Raw genomic sequence first — 22,574 nt, forward strand, 5'->3', positions numbered from 1 at the left:
CATACATACATATAAAATTTAATTTGCTTTCATTGGACTCTGAATATATATGTGTGTATACATATATGTATAAGCATATATATATATATATATACACAGATGCTTACTTGTTGTCTTTCCCAGTTAAGTTCCTTGAGATAGATAGATTTATATAAGTACATATACAACTAGTTTATAAATAAATAGAGCATAAATATAAAGTTAATAAATACAAATAGATACAAAGTCATTCAATTCAAAGTACTTTGGGAGAGAGTACACTAACAATTGAGGGAAGTCAGGTAAGGTTTGATGCAAAAGATGGTGTTTGAGTTGTATCTTTAAAAAGGAGAGGGATTCTATAAGGCACAGTTGAGGATGGAGTGCATTTCAGGTATCATGGCTGGCCAGTGAAAAAAGTGAAGAGACAGGATATGGAGTATCATATTTGGGGAGCAGAGAGAAGGCCAGTTTGACTGGATCTCAAAGTGTGGAAGGGGGAGTAATACCCAGTGAGGACATAAACATAGTTTGGGGCCAGAATATGAAGGACCTTAAAAGCTAAGCAGAGATCTTTTTTTTTTAATTCCAGATGTTTATTTTATCCTAGAGGCACTAGGAAGCCACTGGAGTTGATTGATTATGAGGGTGATGTGGTAAGATCTACACTTAAAGAAATTGACAGCTGTGTGGAGGATGGACTGGAATTTTGAGAAACTTGAGTCAAAGAGATGAATTAGAAGACTATTACAATAGTCCAGGTGAGAAATGACAAGGATGTAAACCCTCTGGGTCTTTGTTTCCTTATCTGTAAGAAGTGAGCATTGAGCTAGCTGACCTCTGATGAACCTTCCAACTCTAAACTTATGATCTTAATAACAAAACTTTCACTATCTTCCAAAGCTCTGCCATGCCGGATTGCTTCACATGACTACTAAGACTAAATTAGGTGCTATGGTTTTGAGTTGAAATTACAAGGTAGAAATCTGGGTCCTAGAGAATGTCATTCACCTATTTCACAGGATTATGGTAAAGATAAAATGATATGATGTGTGTAAAGTAGTCTGCAGGGGCAGCTAGGTGGCACAGTGGATAGAGCACCAGCCCTGAAGTCAGGAGGACCTGAGTTCAAATCCAGCCTCAGACCAAACACTTGACACTTACTAGATGTGTGACCCTAGGCAAGTCACTTAACCCCAATTGCCTAAAAGGAAAAAAAAATGAAAAGAAAAAAAAGTGGTCTGCAACCCTTAAAGTACTACATAAATTAAAGTTATCATTACTATTATTTTTCATTATTATTTAGGTCAAACAGAGTCCTTATACCATAAAAGCAAGCAAATATGGATATAGTTAAGGTTTATCTTTGCTTATATCCAATCCCTTATGCAAATTCGATGAAATCTGATGTCTTCGAAAATGAATGTTCTTCCCAATTACCAAAGTCAGAAACATTTGTTAATATTGTCTTCTCTGACTGAGCCATTATGCCAACCCTAAAATTAGCCTCATCCTTTACTGTATATTGAGGTAAGTGTAGGGATTTATGTCTACATTAAACAATCATTGTGCTGATTCCCCAGACTAAAGTATTGCATTAATATTTTCTAGCAGTAACAGATTAAACTATAGAGAGCATTACAGCACAATTAGCAGTTAGCCCAACAAAGAGGAATCGTTCTTTTCTGACTTAAAATATTAAATTCAAGTATTTCAAACCATTACCAAAGATTGGGCTATTTTCCAGCACCGTTTCTTCCTAGCACATTGGTTGCTAGTTGCAGTCCTGTTTTGAATCTCATTTTTAATGTCTCCCATTAAAATGTCATGTCCTTTTTTTTATTCACATAATGTAGAAATGATCCCTAAATTATATCATACTTATAGCATGGTGTTTTGCACACAGCAAGCACTAGATAAATGTTTGCTCAATTGAATGAAGGAATGTCTGGATGCTGTCAATTTTCTCTGGTTTAATCTTTTTTAAACAAAAAATTTTATTTATATCTCTTATTTCACATTAGTTTCATCACTAAATATATTCCTCTCCTCTACCAAGAGAACAATACTATGTAACAAAGAATGCAAAAGAAAGAGGAAAACAAAAACTATTCGGCAAAGCTAACCAACATATTAACTGAGTGTAAGAGTATGCAATGTTCCATACTGAGTCCCTCCATTTCTGCCCCCCTCAAAAAAATAAATGGGGTACATTATTCTATCTCTTTTTTGGGTCAAGCATGATCATTAATCATTATATCACCTTCAGTTTCATTTAAGGACTGCTGCTCTTTCTATACATGAATGAATTCATTGCTATATTATTTTTTGTTCTATTTAATTTATTCTGCATCAGTTCATACTTCTCATGCTTTTCTCCATTCATCACATTTGTTGTTTCTTACAGCACAGTTGCATTACATTCATGAACCACAATTTCTTTAGCTACTCCCCAATTGATGAACAGCTAGTGGAGGCTAGAAGGATCCATGCTATGGTCCATGGGGTCACAAAGAGTCAGACACAACTGAAAGAATGAACAACAATACTTTGTCTTTTGGTTTAGTCTGTTGGCTAGATTTGAGAGAAACTGCAGGATACAGTGGAAAGAGTGCTGGAGTTGGAGCAGAGAATCTGGGTTTGAACCCTATCTATGCTTCTTACCCATGTGAACTTACTACCAGTATGATATTATTACACCCATTTTACAAATCACTTCTCCCCTTTAAGCCTTGTGTTCTTCCTCTGTCAACTTAAGGATCTGAAGAAAGATGTTTCTAATGTCACCTCAAGTTCTAAATCTATAATCCTATAATTTTCTTCTTCCTGAAGAGTTAATACTCCTAAATTTGCACTGTTGGAAACTTCTCTAAGAGGAACTTCTTGTTCCTCTTAAAATTTTTAAAACTGGTTCTATAGATCTGAGTAAATACTGATCATATCTAGTAATTACTTTATTTTTCTAGGAATTACTTATGGGACTATCAACAGTATCATCAACAATTAGTGCATTAACACAGGTTAGATAATGAGTCTGGAAGCCTAGCTTTGAATCCTGCCTCAGATACCTACCTACTACTACTACTACTCCAAATAACAAGAGCTAACATTTATATAGTATCTTAAAGATTATAAAGGGCTCTTTACATACTTATTTGATCTGAGATAATAGCTCTTTAGGACAGCTAGGTGGCACAGTAGATAGAGAGCCAATTCTGGAGTCAGAAAGACATCTTCTTGAGTTCAAATCTGGCTTTAGACACTAGTTGTGTGGCCCTGGGAAAGTCACTTAACCCTGTTTGCCTCAAACAGCAAACCAGTCCAGTATATTTGCCAAGAAAATCCCAAATCAAGTCATAAAGAGTTGGACACAACTGAAAACAACTGAACAACAGTAGCTCTTTAATCATGGGCAAGTCAACCAATCTTTCAGAGACTTACTTTCATTGTCTGCAAAATGAGGATAATAGTATGTGTACTATCTACCTCATTGGCTTATTTCAAGGAAATCTATTACAAAACCTTAAAACCCTATAGAAATACAAGTAGTTACTTATTCTACTATGACTACTACTACCTTTAGAAAAAATTCCATTTAACTCAACTCAAAGAACCATTTACTCTGAGCCTAAGCCCCTCAAGTATAAGACATTGTGCTAGGCTATGGAAATATGAAGAGAGATACAACACACACTCTATGATAATAAAAGCTAACATTTGTGTAGAATTTTAGAGATTGCATATCACTTTACATATTTAATTCATTTGATCCTCACAATAACCCAGAGAGGTGGGTGTTGTTATTGTACTCATTTTAGAGACGAGAGAAGTGAAGCTGACAGAGACTAAGTGCCTTGCCTAGGAACACACAGCAAGTAAGTATTTGAGGGAAAATTTGAACTCAGACTTTCCTTACTGCAAGTCCAGTGCTCTCTCCACTATGCTATTTAACTCACTTAAAAATAACTGGCATTACAAACAAAGCCAAGGCAACCAAGATTTAGGAGGGAAGCAGAAAACTGGGAAAGAATTTTTACAACCAGTCAGTCTGATAAAGGCCTCATTTCTAAAATATATAGAGAACTGAGTCAAATTTACAAGACTACAAGTCATTCCCCTATTGATAAATAGTTGAAGGATGTGAACAGGCAGTCTTCAGATGAAGAAATTAAAGCTATCTATAGTCATATGAAAAAATGCTCTAAATCACTATTGATTAGAGAAATGCAAATCAAAACAACTTTGAGATACCACCTCACACCTATCAGATTGACTAGCATGACAAAACAGAAAAATTATAAATGCTGGAGAAGATGTGTAAAATTGGAACACTAATGCATTGTTAGTGGAGTTGTGAACTGATCCAACCATTCTGGAGAGCAATTTGGAACTATTCCCAAAGAGCTATAAAAATGTGCATACACTTTGACTCCTCAGCAATACAACTCTGTATCCCAAAGAGATCATACAAATGGGGAAATGACCCATATGTACAAAATTATTTATAGGAGCTCTTTTCGTGGTGGCAAAGAATTGGAAATTGAAGAGATGCCCATCAGTTGGGGAATGGCTAAATAAGTTGTGATATATGAATGTAATTGACTATTATTGTGCCATAGGAAATGATGAGCAGGCAGACTTCAGAAAAACCTGGGAAGGCTTGTACAAACTGATGCTGAGTGAAGTAAGCAGAACCAGGACAACACTGTACACAGTAACCGTCGACGACATTGTGCCATGACTAACTTTGATACATATATCTCTTCTTAACAATGCAAGAATCTAAGACAATTCCAAAACATTCATGATGGAAAATGCTGTCCACATCCAAAAAAAAGAACTATGGAGTCTGAATGCAGATCTAAGCATATTATTTGCGCTCTCTCTTTCTCTTTTTTTCTTTCTTTTTTGTTTTGTCTTTCTCGTGGTTTCTCCCATTGGTTCTAATTCTTCTTTACAACACAACTAGTGTTAAAATAGTAGATAAAATAGGTTTAATATGAATATATATGTAGAGCCTGTATCAAATTGCACACTGTCTTGGAGTGGGAGGAGGGGAGAGATGGGGAGAAAATTTGGAACTCAAAATCTTATGGAAGTGAATGTTGAAAACTAAAAATAAATAAATATTTTTTTAAAAAACAACTGGCATTTATAAAGTATGTTAAGGTTTAAAAAACACTTTATGTATTATCTCATTTGATCATCACAAAAATCCTATGAGGTAGGTACTATTACTCCCATTTTACAGGTTAGGAAATAGGCTGAGAGAAGTTAGGAGGAAAGTACAGTCTAATGAGGTAGAAAAGACACGTACAAATACCTAAGACACAAAAAAGAGTAGCTAAGTGTAAAGGAGAAATATAGGAAAGAATTTGAGCAATGAGCTATCACTTTGAGTGACATGAGATCAGAAATACTTCATGATGATCTGGCAAATGTGTTGAGGGCCCTGAAGGAAAATATTAAGATGGAATACAGGGGCATGTCTATTCTAAGCACTGGGGTGGCATGATCAAAGGCATAGTGATGGGAGAGAGAAGTACAGGAATATGGGATGTAGAATAATCTAATTTGGCTGGAACTAAGCTGTGTGGAAGGAAGTCATGAAGATGGAAAGATCAGTTGGAGCTAGATTCATGGGGATAGACAAGGAGTTTATAATTTATATGGGAGGCAAAGGGGAGCCATGAAAGTAGTAGAATGAGGTATCAAAGAAGTGCATTAGGAAGATAATTAAAGCAATCCAGCTAAATAAAGGATGGATCAGATAAGCTATAAACAAATCTGGAAGAGCAGGAAAACAGTAATTACAGAAGTCTAGGTAAGAAGAGTTGAAGGCATGATTCTAAGAAGTTATAGTGGAAGTTGAATGTATGAATTTCCTTTTCTTGGTTCTCATAATTTCCTTTCTCTGCCCTTCCTTTCTCTCCCTCAATTTTAAGCAAATGTTCTTAGAAATTTGGTACACCTTGCCAGATAGGGATTTATTAATAGAGGGAAAATAATCTCCATCCACTTACATGTTAAATGTTGGAAATGCTTTTTTGCATCTTCAACCTTTAATTTCACAGTTTAAAAGTTTGAACACATTAAGGAAACTTCTTTCAAGAAGGATGAGCTTTGTTTCTTTGAGAGAAAAACAGGTTCCTTTGCTGATGAGTGCCTCAGGTAAGAATGAATTATGGAGGACTTCTTTAAGTGCAAGAAACATCAGAGTAAAGGTATTCTATTACTTCATGAGGATTCATTTTAGTATCTCTCCCTTCCTCTCCACACTCCTAAAAGACTATTTGAATACAAGTGAAAGGGGGTGAGCTTGTATCAGATTCCCTTTCAGAATCGTTCATTATGGTTCATGAAAAATTCCTTGCACATATTTTAAATTGCCCACAGCAAATTTCTAATCATTTTAAGAGATCAGTAATTAGTTTGTTGATGTGTTACCACATTGAAGAGAGCAAGATAGTTGAGCTATGAGAAGAGGAAAACAACAACTGCTACCAACTACACTATTGAGGACATCAACCTCTCTCTTACTGTCAGGCTCTCTATTGTGGTTGATTCATTTCGGTCATGTCCAACATTTCATGACCCCATTTGGGGTTTTCTTGGCAAAGATACTATTTGCCATTTTCTTCTCCAGCTCATTTTACAGATGAGGAGCTGAGGCAAACAGGGTTAAATGACTTGCCCAGGGCCACATAGCTAGTAAGAGTCTAAAGCCAGATTTGAATTCAGAAAGATGAGTCTTACTGATGTCATGCCCAGTGCTCTATCAACTGTACCACCTAGCTTCCACCAAGCATTATAATAAATACAAATTCATATGTAATCAACCAAAATTTGAGAACTTATTGTGTGCAGAGTACTATGCTGGGCATCAGGAGCTACAAAAATTAGTACAACATGGTCCTTGAATTCTCAATTCTTTAAGCAATAACTATGATACAAAATAGATTGTGATAAGTACTAAGGAAAAAGGTTTTTACTGAAATCCTCCACCAATGCTTCAACAAGGCACCATTCAGTTGCCAAAATGATCTCCTAAAAGTCAGGTCTAAACATGTCACCCCTCAACTCATTAAACTCCAATGACTCCCAATTACCTCCAGGGTCTTCTGTTTGGAATTTAATACCCTTATAACCTTACTCCTTCCTCTCTTTACTGTCTTCATATATTTTACTCCCTTCCACAACCTCATCTGTGTTGGCCTATTTGCTGTCCTTCACATATAATTCTCCATCTCCCCATGTTGTATCTTTGCATCAGCTTTTCCCTATGAGTGGAATGCCCAACCACCTCATCTCCACTCTTATAATCCCTAGATTTCTTCAAGGGTTAGCTCAAATCCCACTTTCTGCAAGGGATTCCCGCCCCAACCCCACCCCACCCCACTCCACTCCACTAATCCTGGTGCCTTCCCTCTGAGATTGCCTTCCATTTTTTCTCTTCTCTCTTGCTTCCTTTCTCCTCCCTCTGTCTCTCACTCTCTTTTTCTCTCCCCTCTCTCCTTGCTTTTTTTCCTTCTCTTTCTCTTTTTCTTTCTCTGCACATATATATTATACATATAAACATATACATATGTATATACATATATAGTATAGATACATGTATATTTCTATTTTGTACGTACATAATTTTTATATGTTGTGTCCTCCATTAGAAAGTGAGTTCCTTAAAATCAGTGATTGTGTTTTTGCCCTTCTTTTTATCCCCAGCACTTAGCACTGTGTCTGGAACATAACAAGCATTTAATAAATCTTTGTTGACTGACTGGTTGAAGCTCTCAAAGGCTGTGCCAGGGAACATACATCTCACAGCTCCTACCATGGCACAAAGTCTTTAGATACAGGCCTAGAAATGGATCATACCAGTCATTCAAAGACCAAACTAGCTAAGTTCAAAGAAGAGTGCTGGTCATCAGGTGACGATACTGTTTTGGCTACTCTGAATCTTTCCTAAATTTTGGAAAAAGTTGTAATATAATAGTTCTGAGAAAGAATTATTTACTTGCCAGTGAGGTTTATGATAGGCGCTTTGCAAAATAATGATTTAAAACAGCCTTTGTCTTTCACTCAATGCTCCTGGGGCTGGTGTAAAATATTACATTTGGAGATTAGGAAATTAAAATTCATTCCGTGTAATATTGAATGCCTGGCCACAGTCACATAGTGGACTCAAACTCTACTAAGCTAAGATGGAGGGCCCAGAGGAGGTCTCAATGCAACTAGCAGAGGGAAATGTTAGGGTTCTTCTCTTTCTCTCCTGAAGCTCTTATCTACTTTGGCTACATTCACCAATCCTGCTCAGTAGCTCCCTATTACTTCCAGCATCAAATACAAAATCCCTTATTTGGCTTATAAAGTCCTTCTTAACTTGGCCCCTTTCTACCTTTCCAGGCTCCTGATAACTTATTCCTCTCCACTTCCACAATCCAGTGTCACTGGCTTTGCTGTTTCTCATATAAAACTCTCCATCTCCAGAATCAATGCATTTTCAATGGCTAGCTCACATTCTTGGAATTCCCTCCCTCCTCATCTACTCTTCCTAGCTTCCCTGGCTTCCTTCCTTCCACATAAAATCCTAACTTCAGCAAGAAGTCTTTTCCAATGCCCTTTGATTTTAGTGCTTTCCCTAAGGTTTCCACCAATTTATCTTGCATGTATTATTATACTTATTATATTTATATTACTTGTCTATGTTTATATTTTATACTAATATAAACATTTATATTTATCTCACATATATTATTAGTGCATAGTTGTTTGTATGTTGTCTCCCGCATTAGAATAGGAGCTCCTTGAGGACAGAGACAGTTTTTGTTAGTGAGTTTGTTTGGTTTTGCCTTTCTTTGTATCCATATGCTTATCCATATTACAGTGCCTGGCATGTAGTACGTGCTAAATAAGTGTTTGTTGATTGATAAAAAAAAAATGCCCTTATGTATCAGTCCTTATAATAAGAGAAAGGTATTTTCTTCCTTTTTATCAACAAATGCTCTAATACTACACCCTGGAGAAGCCCAGGCTTTTGTATTACAACACCCTGTCATTTTTTATTTGATTTCATGAAACATGACCATCTCACTCCACACAGACTGACACACACAAAGGACTGCACAGCCTTTTTATTTTTAAATCAAACTGAATGAAAATCTATTTTGTGTTGAGAATTTTTTTGCCCTTAGGAAAACTGGAAATACCCTGGGCTAACCCAACACCAGCATTGAGAGTTGCTAGAGTAAATTGTACCCCCTTTTCTTCAACATCCTTCACTGACATATGTAACTGTCTCCAAGCATTTGAAAGGCCATTCTCTGGGGATTATGCTTGTTCTGCTTGGCCCCAGAAGTCAGGACCTGGGACAATGGATCTCCAGAAAACAGTTGGGAGGGTGATATAAGAAAAATATAAAATAAAAAAGCAATTAGAGTTGTCCAAAAAGGACTCCAGGGGCAGTAAATTACCCATCTCTGGAAGTCTTCAAACAGAGGGACAGGTAAATAGATGACCACTTAGAGAAAAGGATGTAGAGGGGATGCCTGTTTGGGTATGGATTGGATTAGATGCAGGTGCCCTATGAAATCCCTTCTATCCAATACAGATTCTGTAATGCAGATGTGTCTAGGATTTTTTTTTTAAATTTATTTAGTATTTTATTTTTCCCCAATTACATGTAAATGCAATTTCTAACATTCATTTTTAAAACTTTGAGCTCCAAATTCTGACCCTTCCTCCCTCCCTAATCCCTTCATTGAGAAGGCAAGCAATTTGATAAAGGTTATACATGTGTAGTTGTGCAAAACTTATTTCCATATTAGTCGTGTTGTGAAAGAAAACATAGACCAAAAAAATTAAAAACCTCAAGAAAAATAAAGAAAGTAAAAATAAAGCATGCTTTAATCTGTATTGAGACACCATCAGTTCTTTGTATGGGGTTGGATAGCATTTTTCATCAAGTCTTTCAGGGTTTTCTTGGATCATTGTATTGCTGAAAAGAACTAAGTCACTCACAGCGGATCATCTTACAGGATTGCTTTACTTTGTATACAGTGCATTTCACTTTGCATCAGCTCATGTAAATCTTTCTAGGTTTTTCTGAGAGCATCCTGCTCATTATTTCTTATAGCACAATAGTATGTCATCACAATCATATAGCAGAATTTATTCAGCCATTCCCCAATCGATGGGCATACTTCCAGTTTCCAATTCCCTGCCAGCAGAAAAGAGCTGCTATAAATATTTTTGTACATACAGGCCCTTTTCCCTTTTGTTGTTTATCTCTTTTTGGATATAGACCTAGCTCCAAATTGCTCTAAAGAATAGTTGAGTCAGTTCACAATTCTACCAACAATGCATTAATGTCTCTTTTTTCCCACATCCCCTCCAATATTTGTCATTTACTTTTTCTGTCCTATTAGCCAATCTAATAGGTACAAGATAGTACCTAAGAATTATTTCAATTTGCATTCCTCCAACCAATAGTGATTTAGAGCACCTTCTCATATGGCTATAGATAGCTTTGATTACTTTCTCTGAAAACTGCATATTTCTTGGTCATTTATTGGTTGGGAAATGGCTGTTTTTTTTTTAATTTGACTCAGTTCTCTAGATATTTGAGAAGTGAGCCCTTTATCAGAGAAACTTGCTTCAAAATTTTTTTCACAGTTATGATTTCTGATTGTATTTCCCTCCATCCTGTTCCCCCCCCCGCTTATTCTATTCTCTCTCTCCTTTCACCCTGTTCATCCTCAAAAGTGTTTTGCTTCTGACTACTGCCTCCCACAATCTTCCTTCTCTTCTATCACACACACCCTTCTCTTATCCCCCTCCCCTCCTACTTTCATGTAGGGAAGGTAGATTTCTATACCCAATTGAGTGTGTATGTATCTCCTCTTTGAGCCAGTTCTGATGACAGTAAGGTTCACCCCTCCCCCCACCTTTTCCCCCATCTTTCCCTCCACTGTAAAAGCTTTTCTTTGCCCCTTTTATGTGAAATAATTTACCTCATTCTACACCTCCCTTTCCATTTCTCCCAGTGCATTCCTCTTTCTCACTCCTTAATTTTATTTTTTTACATATCCCTTCATATTCAACTCACACCTTTGCCCTCTGTCTGTATATACTCCTAACTGCCCTAAAAATAAGAACATCTTTATGAGTTTTAAGTATCATCTTCCCATGTAGGAATATAAACAGTTTAACCTTATTAAGTCACTTATGATTTCCCTTTCCTGATTACTTTTTTATGTGTCCCTTAACTCTTGTATTTGAAAGTCAGATTTTCTATTCAGTTCTGGTCTTATCATCAAGAATTCTTCAAAGTCCTCAATCTCATTGAATGCCCATTTTTCCCCTGAAGGATTATACTCAGCTTGCTGAATAGGTGATTCATGGTTGTAATCCTAGCTCCTTTGCCCTCCAGAATATCATATTCCAAGACCTCTAATCTTTTGATGTAGAAGCTGCTAAATCTTGTGTTATCTTGACTGTGGCTCCACAATATTTGAATTGTTTCTTTCTGGCTGCTTGCAATATTCTCTCCTCGACCTGAGAGCTCTAGAATTTCACTATAATATTCTTGGGAGTTTTCATTGTGGGATCTCTTTCAGGAGGTGATCAATGGGTTCTTTCTATTTCTATTTTACCCTCTAGTTCTAGAATATCAGGGCAGTTTTCTTTGATAATTTCTTTAAAGATGATGTCTAGGCTCTTTTTTTGATTGTGGCTTTCAGGTAGTTTAATAATTTTTAAATTATCTCTCCTGAATCTATTTTCCATGACAGTTATTTTTCCAATGAGATATTTCACATTGTTTTCTGGTTTTTTTTCAATCTTTTGGTTTTATTTTATTGTTTATTGAATTCTTATAAAGTCATTAGCTTCCATTTTCTTAATTCTAATTTTTAAGGAATTATTTTCATCAGTAAATTCTTCTGCCTCTTTTACCATTTGGCCTAGTCTGTTTTTTAAGGTGTTGTTTTCTTCAGTATTTTTTGTGTGTCTCCTTTACCAAGCTGTTGACTCATTTTGCATGACTTTCTTGCATCATTCTCACTTTTCTTCCCAACTTTTCTTCTACCTCTCTTACTTTATTTTCAAAATCCTTTTTGAGCTCTTCCATGGCATAAGACTCATTCATATTTTTCTTAGAGGCTTTGGATGTAGGAGCCTTGACTTTATCTTCTTCTGAGTGTATTTTGATCTTCCTTGTCACCATAATAACTTTCTTTGATCAGAATTTTTATCTATTTGCTCATTTTTCTAGTCTATTTCTTGACTTTTAATTCTCTGTTAAAATGGGGCACTGCTTTTAGGGTAGAGAGAGCACTGTCCCAAACTCCAGGGGTTTTGTACAGCTGTTTTCAGAGATATTTCTAGGGAACCATAAGTTTTCAGTTCTTCCAAGGTGATATGATCTAAGGACAGGTGTATTTACTACTGTCCTGTCCTATATCTGATCTGTGAATGACCACAAGCACTCTTTTCTGCTCTGGAACTGTGACAAAGGTCCCTGTGGCTATAAGCTCTGGTATGCTAGTACTCTTCCTCAACCTGGGACTGCCACCCAGGACTGCAACCCAGATCTCAATACAAGCAAAGCAAGAGTCCTGCCCCCCAGTGCCAGCAAAAAGACCTCTGTAATCTCCTTCTGATCAGTTGTTCAACCCCCTTACTGTCTAGCGCTGAGAGCTCTGAAAGAAGCCAGGATATTTTTTAAATAGTGTAATGACATGATATATAGTAAAGGTGGGTCTAGAATTCTGGGAACAATTTTCCACAATACTTATTGAGGGATTACTGTGTACAGTGCCCAGTTTACCTAGTTATTGACGCTACTACAAAATTGAGTAAAGAACAGGACTTGGGCCTTTGGCTGCCACCCAGGTAAGCTGGTGCCAACATCCTTGTCATTCCTGAAAAGCAAATACAATCAACAAGTGTTTCTCGATCACATCCTCATTTTCTCCCAGCCAAACTATATAATCAAGATGATTTACAACATCTTTACATCCTGGGCAGATTAGGAAGAGAAATTTTTATAATTATATAAGCTCGCTGTTATTTAAATATTTACCAACATTAAACACCAAAGGGTTCTGCAAATGATCAAGGGATTCATATTGTTCTAAGCTAATATTCTTTGTGCGATATTATGCAAATTGCATAAACTTTATTTTGTTGTTGTTGCTGTGGGCTGCGTATCCCAAGGCAGCTATTCACTAAGTTGAAACAGATAAAGTTTTAATAATAAATAGTGATGATGAATAAGTCAGAAAGTTTGTGCAATGCTAATGTACTTGCTCACCCTAGGGTAGTTTATTAGATAAACAAGTAACATTTCCTAAGCTGCTTTTGCTCAAGTGGCCTCATTTTCCTCAAAATGTTTGCACAATAAATTATTTCAAGCCATTAGGTGTTAACGAACAAATCATATTCACTTGCAATCTGCCATGAATTCACTGAGAATTGAGATTTAAACACTGAAATTATGCATTAATTTTACTTTATAAAAACAAAGCTGGTGAAGAGAAATTAAACTTGGCTGAAATGGGAAGAAAACAGTATGTCTAATACTGAATATTTTAAGCCTAAAAAAGCTGCTGAAAAATGATTCATCAATACTGAGAACACCAGCTTTCATGATGACATGAGAATGCAAATTACCCATTCTGCTCCATGGGATAATCATTACTATCAATATGTCTATGTAATTAACATGTTTAGCCATGTGATGCCAGTGTTGGACCATGGTAGACTAGTGGTCATCTCATCAGTATGGCTATAAAAAAAAACTACAATAACCCAAACTACCTTGGTCTTAGATGGACATTAACATGGAAGGATCCATTATTTCATCAGGGAGGAGAATTCCTAGTGTGAGAACTCTCTCCACCAATGTAAATGTCACCTCATTTATTCCTTTGTAAGTAAGTTCTGAAAGTTTCCTGAAACACAGAAATTAACTTACTTTTCCAGGATCATACAATTAACAAGTGTCAGAAGCAGGATTTGAACCCAAGGCATACTAAGTCCAAGCCCAGTACATTACTCCACAAGCAAAATTCTACATCAACCTTATATTTGCAAGATCCACCATTTTAGTTGTATCAATAAATGGTTCTCCCTCCACCCACACAGATCAAAGGTGCTCCATCCATTAGAAGACGATTTCCTCTTGGGCCATATTCCTGTAATGGGAGAGGGGGGAAATTTGATGGCCAACACCCAATGATAATTCTCTCCATGCTTATCTATCTTGCTTCCAGGATAAGAATACACAATTCAGAACTCAGCCCTTCTGATATTGTAAGACCTGCTAGATATTAATGGAAAGGACACCAGAGTTGGAGTCAAAGAATCCAGTTTAAAATCTTGGTTCTTCTATTTACTAACTATAATCTTTGGCAAACTACTTCAGCTTTGGGCCTCAGTTTCTTTATCTGAAAATGAGAAAGTTGGACTAGATGACCTTTATGGTACCTTCTAGCTATAACTCAATGATCCCATGATCCCAGACCTTTCACGTAGCTCAACAAGCCTTTTAGGATCCAGGGTCTCCCACATACTAATACAAAGATACAACTCGAGTACAAAATTATCAAATTATTCTTATGAAGTTATTTCCCTTTTTAATGTTAATACTAGTTTTTATTCTTGTAATGACTTTGGAAATCAACTAAACCACAGTAAATTCAAATTATGTTAACTGAACATGTCTTCTTATCACTGACATCTGGTTGCCTGGAATTATTTTTGTCACAGACTCATTGAAAGTTAGAGGTGGAGCAGATGGAAACCACTTTAGTACAGTAAAACTTGTTGGCAATCAAAGATATCTAAAATTGGAACGGGCCACCCCTGCTAGTGGGTTTCCCATTACTGGAAGTCAGCAAACAGAGACTGAATGACCACTTGGCAGGAATGCTAAAGAAAGTTCTGTTCAGTCATGGTTTGAGACAAAAGGACAAAAGACTTATGAAGTCACTTCCAACTCTGGAATATTGTAATTCAACAAATATGTAGTTACAAGTTTCTGCAATATAAAGTTTGTAATATTTTGGCCCAAGTTTCTGAAATAAAGAATGTTGAAGGTGTGCTTATATTTCCATTAATAATTGTTCTGCCCTACAAAGTATTATGGAAACACCTTAATTAAATCAGGAACCAAGAGCTTCTTTGTTAGAGGGTAATCTTATTTCTTTATTTTTAATTGCAAGCGAGGAAAGATTTTATTTGGAGTGGTGGGAAAAGAGAAAGGTACAAAAGGTGAATAGGCCAGATGAACTTTGTTGCTTGCTCCCTTTGAGAATTCCTCACTTTCATCTTCATCCTCTACAGATTTTGTGCCTACTCCCTCATAATCCTTCTCCAGGGCAGTTAAATCCTCCTAGACCTCAGAGAATTCTTCTTCCACGTTCTCCCTCACACACTAATGCATAAATGCCTACTTGGTATATATTAGGTCAATTTTGTGTTCTAGATGGATCCAGGCTTCAGCAATGTCTGTAGTGTTACTTAAAAAACATGCATACTGCCCACTGCGTCTTAGCTAACTAGCCAGCTGGCACTAGAGATAAAGTTGGAAATTGATGTCAACCTTGAAGCCGGTGGAACACCAGTCTACAAACTGAATGGTTTGATCATGGCAATGACTGAATACTACATCACCTCAGTATATCAAGCAGCAAATCATGTACTTGCCTTGGCATGGGTCACACTTCACCATCTGGTTGGAGGGGTGAAAGCAGTCACAGAAGATCTCAATTACTGTGCTGCTGATAAGCCTTTTCAGCAGAGACAGAAGGCAAATAGATGACCAGGGAGAAGTGGGTGTAGAGATAAGGAACCAAGATAGGAAGTTCACGTTGAGAGTACCATCAAATCACAGGGAGGTACTTATAGAGAAAAAGGCTTGGTTGAAGTTTGTGTGAATGGGGACACTGGTCCAGTTTCTTGCAGCAGATTCATAGATGGCCTCATTATCTACCTTGAAGGCATGGTCTGAATGATCCAGTTGTGTTTGGATGTCATCATAGGGCTCTTCTCCAATTGTAGATTCCAATTGGGCTTGTTAGATAGCAAACTCAGAGAATGAAGAGAAACCTGAGCCTTTGACACTCCCAAAACTATGAAATATTAAAAATCCCTGTAGCCATGCATTGATCTGACAATTTTCGCATGCACTCTGATACAAGAGCAACATTCTCCTTTCCAATAGTATAATGGCCACAAGCATAGTTTTTAGTATCATCTTCCTTGCCAAAATCAGCTGCTATTAGTAGAACAGCTGCTTAAAGATGCTGGGCCTAATCTTATCTATTACATCAGGATACAAATCTACAAAAATTATTCTGGGCATTTATTTGCCAGTTCCTGTCTCAGTGAAGAAGGTATTGCAGGAGTCACCCCCAGTCCCACAAGGTCTGTCATTGGACATGGTATCATTGGTTTGGATACCATGCTCTAAGCAATATAATTCCTAGCAGGCATTGCCCATCTTCACTCGGCCTGGCTGACATGAATAAAGATGCATTGACACACAGTTGCTCCAATGTATGATGATGGGAGGGTGCTATTGACTGCAGATGGGTTATAGATCTCTGCCAACACAACAAATCCTTACAGGTTGCTTTCAGAACAAGCACAACTGTCATAGGATTATATGTAGGACTAGAGTTGGAAGATATCATAGAGTCAGAGCTGGGAGGAGGGAACTTAAAGACATCTAGTCCTGCATTCTAATTTTATGGATAAAGAAACTGTGGTCCTAGGTCACGTAAGTATATAGAAAGCAGCAGAACTGTGATTTGAACTCAAATCCTCTGACTCTAAATCTTGTTTTTATTCCCCTGCACCAGCCTCCTTGCAGCAGTAGCATGGACCCCTTTAGCCTTTTGTTAAACTGGAGGGAATTCTACTGATCAAAGCAGTTGAGGTTGAGCAAAACATCATGTACCTCTCCATAAAAGCTTGTGCTGACTCCTTTCAGTCCTATGACCCTTTGAACACTCTATTTATTTGTTATCTCTGGATAGCTTGAGTGCTCCTCTAGTCCTCATGAAACAAAAGAATCAAAAGAAGGCCTCCAGCGTATTAAATGGAATCTCTATGAAGGATATGAATAAGAAACGTATATGATGGAAAAACATGGAAGGCTGGCAATGTTCATTGATGAAAGGAATTACAATATAGATAAGATAATAAACTCATCAAAGTATTGAAATAAGACACAAATAGAAAAATCTGCCTAATTTTTTTTTAACAAAAGGGATTTTTTTTAAATCATCACAGTAATTTACACATTCAAACATCTGTTGAACATCTACTCCCTATGCTGAGGGGTGCATATAACATGCTGGGGACCTTCCTCTAGGACATTCTAGGACACTTCTTCACTTTTGCTACAACCTCTGATGTCATCTTTCATGACTCTTCTTCTTGTTGGTAATGTGATTCGGTTTATTTCCACCCATCATGCATTTCTCAGTTGCATTTTGGGTGACTTGAAATTTTTATTTCTCTAAGATTGTGGTATTCTATGAGCCCCAGCCACCTATCACTGGAATAATATTGCTCTTAAAAAGATAGAGTTTTATTTCAGTGAAAAGAGAAAAGCAAAGAAAATGGAAGATTAATTCATATACTTTAATTTTTACATATATCTTTTCTATATATCCAAATTTATATCTTTTCTATATATCCAAATTTATTTTTCTAGACTCAAGAGTATAGTTTTCATGAATAATCATTCCATGTGTGGGATTATGAAATGCTCTTTCAGCATCTACTAGTTTTGTTTTTAAGTCAATTGCTAATTTCTCTCTTACTTTGCTTTGCAGCAGAAGCTGAACCTGACTTAAATTTTTAAACCTGTGAGAAATCCAAAGTTAAATACCCACCAAACTCAATTTAAACTTCAGTTCAATGGATGCAAAATCCAGTGCTCATAGACTATTATTCTTCATCTACTAAATTAAGGATCCTAGCTCCTTAGCTATTATTTATTCTCAATTCTCCTTCCATGTCCTTTTGTAATCTCTTTGAATCCAATTATCATCAGTACACTAAGCATTTGTTTTGTGACTCCCACAACCAGGCTACATAGATCTGCTAGCTGGGCTCAATCAGGGCACACAACAACTATGTTCAGTATTTATGAATCATGAGATTTGCCTGACCTGTTGCAGTTCCTAGAATGTGCACACACACAAGCACATACAACTAAATAAGATTTCAAATCATCATCATGGATCATAGCATTTTTGTCATTGTTGCTCAGTAGTTTCAGTCACTTCTGACTCTTCACGATCCCATTTGGGGTTTTCTTGGCAAAGAGTGTTCTGCCATTTCCTTTCCCAGATCATTTTACAAATGAAGAAACTGAGGCAAACAGGGTTAAGTGTTTTGCCAAGGGTCAACCAGCCAGTAAGTGTCCGAGGCTGCATTTGAACTCAGGTCTTCCTGACTCCAGGCCTGGCGCTCTATTCACTGAGTCACCTAGCTGCTTATGCTAGAATCACAGCATCCCAGATTTAAAGCTGAGTGAGACATTAAAGGTTATTTATTCCCTTATGTCCCTCGTTTGATGGAGAGGGACACTGAGTCCCAGAGAAGTGAAGGCATTTACCCAAGTTCACACCGGTGTGAGAAGGCTGAGATGGGGTTTGAATTAAAACTCTCTAATCCCAAATCTTGTGTTCTTTCCACCCTATCACTCTTGCCAGAAAATCACAGAAACTATAGAAGCAATCTTTGCTTCCAGTCCAGAGCATTTCCATTAATCTGGATGGATGTAGGGGAGAAGAATAGAAACCAGCTTCCAGCCTTCATTATATTGTCTGCTACCTTAAGGCAGCTCTAATGACTGCTGGTGACAGTCCTGACTGAAGCTCAATATTAAATCTGGCTTAATGGATTTCACTTCATTATTTTGCTTTTTAATTCAGGCTCTTATTTTTAAAAGACTCTAATGGTTTGATGTGGTTTGTTTGGGGCATTAGTCTAATCTCTGTCAACAAGCTGTGTCTTCTCATGCCTGAAATTTTCCTTGCTGCTGGTGAGCTCAACTGCTTATGTTGCCCATTGTGCAAGAGAGAATGAACAAGTTCTTACCATTGAGGAAAATTAAAAACTTTTGTATTTTGAAACTTGCAACATAGACATCAAATCCCATTATTTTGTAGAGGAAGGAGCTTTCTACAGATAGTTTAAGAAAATAGAGTTATCTAGTCTATGTATCCAAATTATTCTGATAATTCTATAAGGTTTCATAACTCTCAGAATTTGAAAGGACTTTGTAGATCATCTGACCCAGTAGTGTCAAACTCAAAGAGAAACAGGAGCCATCAACAGGCCCCCTGAAGGCCTCATATCATCTTAGAAAACTACATATTAACTTATCTATGTTCTATTGTATTTTTATTTTATTATACATTTCCAAATTTCATTTTAATCTGGTTCTGGAAGCTCTCTGGAAAGTTGTGGGCCACATTTTTGGCAACTCTGATCTAGCCTAACCCCCATATTTTTCAGGGGAGAAAACTGAGGCATAGAAAACAGAATTGACTTGTCTAAGGACATACAGCTAGTAAATAGCAAAGCCAGGATTAAAACTAGACTCCCTGGATCCAAATATAATGTTCTTTCCAGCTGAAGGGTTTTGGTTTTTTTTTTTTTGACGTTCATGTGGATGTTAATTATCCAAATATTTGAGTAAAAATATCTGTATATGCTATTTAAAATCATGAATATAAAATACATATGTGTACATATATACACACGTACATATTCATAGTGGAAGGGGGAAATGCATGAACCTCACATTACATTTAAGCACTATGTACCTGTGTGTGTGTGTATGTGTGTGTGATATGTATCTGTGTGTGTGTGTTTGTGTGTGTGTATAACCAAGGAAAACATTTAAATATGAACAACAGACAGGTCCATGAAGGAGGCATCAGAGAGAGAGAGAGAAGAGAGAAAGAGAGAGAGAGAGAAAGAGAGAGAGGAGAGAGAGTTGTTTTTCTTCAGTCATTACAGTCATGTCCAACTCTTTGTGACCCTAGTTGGGGTTTTCTTGGCAAAGATACTGCAGTAATTTGCCATTTCCTTCTCCAGCTCATTTTACAGATGAGGAAACTGAGGCAAACAGGGTTAAGTGACTTGCCCAGCGTCATACAGCTAGTGTCTAAAGCCAGATATGAGGGAGGCATATATATATATATACATAGGCCTATGAGGGAGGGATTATATAAATATATAAATTTCATATTTAAATGTTTCCTTTGGTTTTATATATATGTATGTATGTATGTATGTATATATATTTTTATACACACACACATACATACCCATCTGTGAGGGAGACATTATACGTGTGTGTGTGTGTGTGTATACATGTATATGTATATACAGATAGGTCTATGAGAGAGGCATTATGAAAATATATAAATTTCATATTTAACTGTTTCTTTTGTTTCAACACATACACACACATATGTATATATATATATATAATATATCTACATAATGCCTAAATGTTTATATGTGTGTGTGTTTAAATGTGTTCTCCATGTATGCAGCATGCTACCTAGATATCTTTCGGCATGATTATGACACATTTGACATGGATGGCACATAGGTTGCTGTCCTAAAATAGGCCTACCAGAGGCTTCACTTGCCTCCTGCAAAGCACCAACTGCTGCACTCTGGAAGCACAAATTTGTTTTGAAGTCCCAAGCAATTGTATGCACCAGACACTGGAAGTGAAGTTTACAAATCAGAAGTTCAGTGGACTTCTGATAACGTCTCATACATACATACATACATAAATACATATAAATATAGAGGAAATGTAATTTGAGGTTCATGCATTTTACCCCCTCAATTATGTGGGAAAAGTAACATATTTAGAGTCAATGTGTAAAGTGGTATCTGATTCAGTTCAGCACTAACCTTCCAACATAGGCTTTTGATATCCATGTGGTTGGGGAAATGCATTATTCTTTGTTACCAAGTATAACACGATTTTTTTCCTACAGTGGATATCTAGAGTAGCGGTAATTCATTGACAATGGGGAAAGATATTCCAGGAATGTTCACAAATTAGCTGGGCTCCCTAACACTTCTGAATGCTAAGTGCCAATTTGTTGGGAACTGGGTGAATGAATTCAAGTGGACTCACTTCCAAAGACCAAAGGATATTTTCATTCAAAATTTCTACTCCCTGTGGATTTGCCCACGTCTAGAAGAGATGAGGGGCATAAATCTTAGTTATCCCTGAAGCCATACACCTCCAAGCAGACAGACTTTGTTAGTGTGTCTTCTCTTTGGGGAAGGAAAAAAAGAAGGAAAGAAGGAAAGAAAGAAGGAAGGAAGGAAGGAAAGAAGGAAGGAAGGAAGGAAGGAAGGAAGGAAGGAAGGAAGGAAGGAAGGAAGGAAGGAAGGAAGGAAGGAAGGAAGGAAGGATGGATTTATTAAGCACTTACTATAATCCAGGCACTGTACAAAGAGCCGTTACATCCAAATGGAAGGAAACTCACACACACACACACACACACACATACACATACACACACACACACACACACACACACACACACACACACACACACACACACTAAAATGGGTGGGGGCAGAGGCATAGTTTTGAAGTCCAGAAGTCAGAAACAAGGCCTGGTTAGGCCAGATGAGGTTTGGTTTTGGTATCATCCTAATTCCTGTAAATAAGCTATGTCTTTTCATGCCTGGAATTTTCCAGGAAACAATTGACTGAGGGTTTCATACTATCCATGATCAGAATTGCAAAGCCAGTCACTAGACCAGACAACCTTAGAAACCACCAACCAGACCCTCCAAATATCCCACTAGAAAAATACACTCTTCCCAGGATATAGACAAGTGAGACTTCCCATAGCTCTCTCTCTCAGAGTTAGAAGGGCCCTCATAGACAATTTGATCCAATTTATACCTCAACAAGAGTCACCTTTATGACATAATCATCAAGGGATCGTTCAAACTTGGATTAAAAACCTCCAGTGAGAGGGAACCCACTAGCTTCCAAGACAGCTGATTTTGTTTTTAGATAGCTTTCATGGTTAGAAAGTTGCTTTTTATGTTTGTTTGTTGCTTCTTCTGTACAGTACTATCCCCTCTCTTGTGCATACATTTGGCTGCTGAAAGGGTCAAAGAAAGAAATTTGTGCAAGGAAAACGAATTTTTTAAAAAGTTTTAGAAAAAACAGCCTTTTAGATAAAATACTTAAAAGAAATAGACTGTTCTGAGGTCCAGATGACCTCTCAGATGGAATCAGAGTATCTGTTTGAAGTCAGTACAATGTCAGAGGTAATAATGGATAAAGGGCATTATGGTCTATCAGCTCATTTGAACATGACTGTGTTTAGGATTTTGAAGGTTGTAACTGACAAAATTATAGATCAAATAACTTTAGTAACCATAGGAAGTCTATATAAAAACTATTGGGGTCATATCTGAAGAAAGTTGTATTTCTTGAAGAATTTTTTTTGGGGGGAGTATATAGTAAACATGATTTACTGACCAGCAGGAGCTCTTATTTGAGATGTTGGTAG

General features: G+C 37.0%; 1 pseudogene; it reads right to left on the reverse strand.

Annotated features, from left to right (window-relative positions):
* Positions 1–15,178: 15,178 nt before the first annotated feature.
* On the reverse strand, positions 15,179–15,854 carry LOC114034695 (annotated as a pseudogene).
* Positions 15,855–22,574: the final 6,720 nt, after the last annotated feature.

The sequence above is a fragment of the Vombatus ursinus genome, unplaced genomic scaffold (genome assembly GCF_900497805.2).
Source record: "Vombatus ursinus unplaced genomic scaffold, bare-nosed wombat genome assembly UNPS02000580.1, whole genome shotgun sequence".
Taxonomy (NCBI): domain Eukaryota; kingdom Metazoa; phylum Chordata; class Mammalia; order Diprotodontia; family Vombatidae; genus Vombatus; species Vombatus ursinus.